Source organism: Merops nubicus, unplaced genomic scaffold, assembly GCF_000691845.1.
Source record: "Merops nubicus isolate BGI_N331 unplaced genomic scaffold, ASM69184v1 scaffold4269, whole genome shotgun sequence".
Lineage (NCBI taxonomy): Eukaryota > Metazoa > Chordata > Aves > Coraciiformes > Meropidae > Merops > Merops nubicus.
In genome coordinates this window covers 53131-59792 of record NW_008632899.1, presented here as the reverse complement: position 1 = coordinate 59792, position 6662 = coordinate 53131, and the positions used below count along the sequence as shown (strand labels likewise).

General features: G+C 39.5%; 1 protein-coding gene across 1 annotated transcript in view; it reads right to left on the bottom strand.

Annotated features, from left to right (window-relative positions):
* TMEM132C (transmembrane protein 132C) overlaps positions 1-6662 on the bottom strand; it is a gene marked incomplete at its 3' end in the record, with an annotated part of 154374 nt that overhangs the window by 144352 nt on the left and 3360 nt on the right. The gene's annotated exons all lie outside the window — the stretch shown is intronic.

Below are 6662 nucleotides of genomic sequence, written 5' to 3'. Positions count from 1 at the left end.
TCTTCTAAGAACCGACACACACCCCCAAACCCATTTCTTCATCCATCAGGAAACTGTGCTCTCATATTACTGTTCCTAGTACTATGCTCTACACCTTTTAATTTAATATTGACAGTACCTCAGCTTTCTAAGTTATTTAAATGCAGATGCACACCACAGGCTAGAAATCTTTCAGCAAATACTAATATATAAGATGCACACCGAGAGAAATTAGCATGTACTGGCTGACTAAGTTTAGTCTGAATATCAGATCCCCTTTGACCTAAGCCTTATTTTCCTGTTATAATGATTAATAACATATCATTGAAAGGTAAAATTTATTACCTAAATTGGGGTAGATAACAACGGAGAACAGTTAAAACACATGTAGATGACATAACACTACTCACAACCACTCTTCCTAACTGATATGTACAGAAGGTAAATGAATGATGCTGCATCCAGTGCCAGACTGTCTTTAGTATTTAGAAGTAAACCTTGCTCCCAGACACGTCAGTTCCAATGTCCTTGGGGAATCCCATCTGACTCAGGATTTAAGGTTCTGTGTAAGTTCAGCTCTTTAAATAAAGGCAACTGAAACAGTAATGCATAATGTGCAGGTTCATCTGAAATTCAAGAACACCTAAAGATCTCTAAAAAGCTCTACAGAGACAGATTCTTACTAGCTTCCTCACAGAAGTCTGCAGCTTGAGCATTTTTGCAAATTCCAGACTCACTGTCCTTCTAGCATGTCTGGCTGCTCACGTGCTAATTATGCAGTCAAATTTCATTAAATGTTTTCAAGTAATAAATAATCAATATCTGTCATTACACCAAATGACTCCTGCCGACAGACAGCTTCACCACAATCCCGTTGAGTGTGCACATAGCTGGAGTGCTGGCACTGCTCAGTGCTGGGAAAGCAAAGAGCTTTGGAAGGCAGGTGTTAGGCAATTAAGAAAAAAGGAAAAAACAAATGCAGAGGAGGGGGAAATCAGAGCTCTCAACGGACAGCAGTCATAAATTTGAAATCAGGAATTAAGACATGTTTGCTCATGTTTAATTCATGCACCACTACTGGATGGTAGAATTAGCTCTCGTAAGTGAGCAAGGTGCCATGAGTGGACAAAAATAAGAGAAAATAATTAGAAGACAAAAAAGAGAAAAAGAAAAAGGTGAGAGGCATATCAAGGAAAACACCAGTATGTAGTGAGTTACCAGCACAACACCCTCTCTGTCAAGTAGACTGATGTCTAAAGTATGACATCAGTTTAGCACACTGTCACAATCCTCTAAGTCTCCAATCCTTGGCATATATTTTGATTCTGCTGGAAAGGAATCTACAAATGCCACCTCCTGAGCTGATTTCCCCTTAGCTGAATCAAAATATTCATCTGTTGGAGTTACACCCCACAGTGCTCTAACACTTCAATAAGGAATGCAAAGAAGAACCACTTTGGACCATGGACCTTTCAAGACAGCAGCAAAGCCTACTTTGCTTCTTCTGGTCTAGGAGCAGAACAAGAACCTGTTTTATTGAAACAGCACCAATTTGGCCTCACTCTCCTCTCTAAATCCCTTACCTGCCCTGGATGAGCCTGCTGAGAACTGATCAGCTTCCTCCAGCCCTTCACAAAGAGCAGCCTCTGACATTCACACAACAAAGACCACCACTCTTAAAAACACATCGTGGGCTAGAAGAAGTCAGTTTGGCTACCAAACTTGACCTGATTAATCATTAGAATTTCCTTATTAGGCATCCTCTTCCCTCAAGCCAAGAGCCTTGTAATACTAGAGGGCAGCAAGCTCTAGTTAAAACAGGCCCATAAGCACTTCCATCAGTGTGAGCACTAATTGACTTAAGCACACAGGTATGCTTTGCTGAAGTTTTTCCATGACTAGAGATACTCTGGATTTGGCACCACTGCTACCGAGGGAATACCTTTGGCTTCAACAGATCTGCAAAAACCAGAAAAAAACTAAAGCAGGCTGCAGAGACAAGGAAGGTCCTGTGATTTTTTAAAGGGCTGTGGATCAGGACCTATGCTTGAAATTTAACAGCTGTTTCTCTGCAATTCCCAGGACTTCTGCTGTAGCACGTTATCCTCAGGCAGACACTGGTCTCATTTCTGCAGGCACTCCATTTATCCCGGATCAATCATGTGGATGGGGTATGTAGGACTTGTACCAATATTAACAACAGCCACGCAGCTTCTGCTTCACTAAGCTGAAGGCAAACAGCAAAAGCTACGTGGTCAGACTGACAGCAAAAAGAAAAAGCTTTGCTTTTCCATTGTAGTCTAAAGATTTCCACTCACTTTCATACCATACATAATCGAGTGCTATACTTACGTAGTGATGGCTGTACTTTAGACAATTTATTTAGGCACTTTAAACCTTTTCATGATAAAACTGACAGTTAAAATTGTCCATTTTATTTTAGAATCCAAACCATGTGCATCAGCAACTACAGGCCATCATTTAAAGGATTTGTTCTATACTCCTCATCTCTACCCAATAACCTTCATGTCCTAGTGTAATTAATTACCAATGTTTCCAGAGAACATTTTTGCATGCTTGATCAGCTCAGCTACCAAGTTCTTTAATTTATCAGAAAATCTATTTAAAACAAGATGCCAACTTTTTTTCTCAGTTTCATAACACAAATTATGCTTAAAGATTATTTAAAAAAATAAGATTATTTTGCCTACCTGAAAAATAAACAGACTGCTGGTTAGGGAAGAAAAAAAAAAAAAAAAAAAAAGAGTAATCAGTGCTGTCAGGTGCTCTGAAAGATTTCTCCATTTTGCACTTTTCTGCTCAACCACCGAAACACATTTCCAGAGGTCCACGTTAAAGCAAGGTGTAAATTTAAGCATTTTATCATTTTGTCCCTATGGCAGTATCAGTTGTAGGAGGGATATTTCACTGCCAGCTCAGCCTCTAAGGTGGGTGCAATTGTATCAGCAAAATGGAGCTGTGTCTCTGTGACAGGAGTGCTATATGCATATTTATACAAGTAATATAAACTTAGATATGGAAGTTGAACTTCCTCAAACAGTTTAGCTAGAGTGTCAATATTCACAGGAAACCCTGGATGCTTCCCTCCAAGAGTCCTGATCCTTAAAGAAAGATGCTTGTTGGCCTTCCAGTCCAGTTCACACAAGTGAAACTCCCATTTCATAAGGGCCTTTATGAACTTAAATGGAAATCAAGAATTTGGGCAAGGGCAAGAAAGGCAGTGCAGAAACACCATTTCTGTACTGAGGACTAACTGTGGTTACTGCAGGCCTGACTTACAAATAGGCAGTAAGTGCTTTACCCTTCTACATTATCAAACAAGAGCTGCAAGTTGTCCAGAGATGAAGTCCATCATGGGAAAGATTAAGAACCATCAAACAAAGCCAGTATTAGCCAAGAACAAAAGTTAAGGCTTACAAGTAATTACTCCTCCTTTGTAACAGCCTGCTGACTTTTTAATCCTCCTCCTGGCATCATGTGCTCCTGCAGCACTTCATCTGAACCCAAACAGGCATCTGTTAAGCACATCAGTGGCTCCAGTGTGACAGACCAGCTCAAATTCCTATAACTTAGCAAGTTCACTTTTGAAGCTGGATATTAAATGGTGAATTCTGATCTGTATTATTATTTCTCAAATTCCAGTGCCAAAGGAATTTTCTTTGGGGAGATTTCATATGGAGCTGGAGCCATGGGTGGCAGATTCACTAAAAGAGTCATAAAACCTTAGTATTTTTAAGCTGTTGTCTTATGAGGTTGGTTTGAAACAACTTGCTTTTGGACTGGGAGTTAAGGGTTTAGATTGTGGGTAGGAGATTACTGGCCAATGGGCATGTATCTTCACTGACTGATGTCTGATGAACCACTGAGCCTCCAAGGAAAGCCTCTGCTGTCCCCTCAGAAAGCTCCCAGCCAGGGAAAACCAGTGAGGAGCAGAAGACATCTGCCTATGCAAAGGAGGAGGAATGTGCCTTTATGAGGGCCACCTTGTATGGCCCTCATAAAGGCACATTTATAATTACTCCTCAGGAACCAAACCATACGAGAAGCAGTAGAGCAGTTCCTATCCCTCTGTGTTCTCCTGCTGCCTAGATCACCAGTACAGCTGACACTTCCACCAAGAATTCTGTAACTTTTAAGACAAGATCTTCTCCTTCCTTTTTAAAACAGTTTTACCCACTGCCTTGTTCCTCCATTCCTAAATATGGCTATAATTGGTAATGCTGTACCATATTTTATTTTTTTTCCCCAAATTCCATGCCACTGGTTTTAAGGAAAAAAACCCTAGTATTATTTACATTACAACCACCACCTAAAATCTTGTAAATATTGTCCCCCCTTACACAGACTCCAATTCCTATGCTGCCCCTGCACCCAGCACCCACCCCTGAGTTCACTTCTGTGACTCCATCTTTCACTACAAACCTGTCTGGCTCTTGCACAGCAAATCACATATTCCAGCTCAGGAAATGCAAATTAAGGGAAGAATAAAAGTCAAAAACAAGCACTTAATCAGCACAGAAGTCTCCTTCACCACAAAATGTCAATGGATATGGTTTCTGGTTCATTTTCCCTTAATTTTATATACTGGCACCATATTTTGTGACTTCAGAATGTACAAAATCTTTGTAGCAAGTATTTTGCTTAGAACTAGAGCTCAGCAAATATATTCATTTATTCCTTAGTTGTATTCCCATTCTCTCCAAGCTCCCTTAACATCTAGAAAAGGGAATTTTGTTGTTAGAAAAGCTGAGTGGAACTTAAACCCAAACAAGCTCAACTTCAGAACATGGAACATGTTTTTAACTGTGTGGTTGATTAACTATTGCAACTAAGAGAGTTATGCTTGCCAGGGCCTTCACATAAAGACTGGATTCCTTTCTGAAAGGTACTTCCTTCTCAGCACAAGTTGTTCTTTCAATACAGGGATAACTGGAGTCTCATACTCCTTTCTGGCTTAAAACCTACAGTTCTATGACAATTCAAAAAAACAAAAATTGGACAACCTACATGAGAGTGTAACTGCAGAAGCCACATTGTTCTGTTTCTCATACTTGCCCATCAGACACACTTTCTCATCCTGTGGAAGAGCAGAGAGTCTTTGACTAACTGCACATAAGCAACGTCAAGTGTCAAATGCTTACGGGGAGTACTTGAGACCAAATTGTGAGGTTAAAAATAACAAATCTGCCAAAGAAATCCATACAACAAACATTTGGGGGAAATTGCAGCCTGCTCTCAAATATCCTGAGAGCACCCAGTGAGGCCAATTTCCACAAATAAATGATTGCAACAAAGGTTTTTTTTGGTTCTTTTCAGAATCCAGGCTTCATGAAAATGAGACCTGAAGTCCAAGGGTAAGTTTGTAAATGGAGGTTTTTGTTGATTGACCTGGGACAGTACATTCCCACTCACATATAGGGGCATACACACTCTTGGTAACCAATCAGACATGTTTTAAGCTCAGATGCAGATGGAACCTTATTTAGTCTAGATTAGAATTCAATTAAGCTATACCAGAGATTGTCAGGAGACACTATAATCAGTTGTATTGAACAAATTTCCCATTTTTATTTCAGTTGGACAGATTAACTTGTTTCATTCAGTATACTGTTAAATGAAAAACTGCAGTAATAATGTATTAAATAGGCTTGTCTCACATACTGAGTGTATACCCTTAATGAAATTATCCTTTGTATTTCACTGAAGCCAAAATCTTCACTAAACCTCAGCAGACATTTGTGCATTTCACACAGAAGTGAACACTTGCCCCCATCTCCTCCAGCAGAGGTAGAACACAGTCATTTCAGAACTACATGGAAAAAGAGAAAGTACCTAAACCAAAGAGTTAACAAAGGTACTCTGTGAACTTTTTCTTAAAAACACACAGCTAAAGGGATGGTCATTGAAACTAAAGGATGAGAATACAAAGTGGATTTTATATATAGACATATATATTTATATATCCATATATATATATATGGATTTTATACATTTCACACAGTGTGATGGTATAGCTCACTGCCAGGTAGGAAGGCACAGATGCCAAGAACTTATGCAGAGTTAAATTCATGGTTTGAATGTTTGGAAAGCTATGCAGACCATCTAAAATAATGTCATTAACTACATGCAAAACTCCTTGGTTTAGTATTTAGCTATTAGAAACCAGGATTAGACCTCTGCATTATAAAGCATTATTCAACATCTGTCAGGTTGTTCCATTTTCCTCAGGATTACTGCCACAAGAGGCACATGTGTACAAACCACAAATAGCTGTCTCGTGACGTACAGCCTTTGCACAAGCAGAAAAGAGAATCTTTAAAGTCCAGTTTGGAAACAAAAACTTTCAGAAAACTGCACATTGGAAACGTTGTTCCCCTCTTTTATGACAGCCCACGTGCTCTGAGTTTGGATGAGCACAGTTCTATATATCTCACCTTTTGACTGCAGAGATTCCAAAATATCCTTTTATTGCAAGCCCATCTTCTCTCTTGCCCTCAATTCATATAACTGAGACACGTTAGTCAGACTGTCTGACATTCAGGACTGAAATCTATAAACTGTTTTCTCAGACTGCTTGATGACCTTAAAAGTCTGTAAAACAACAGCGTATATGCAAAGGTCAGCGAAGGCTTCAGAAATCACTCCCACTCCCAGTGCTGACA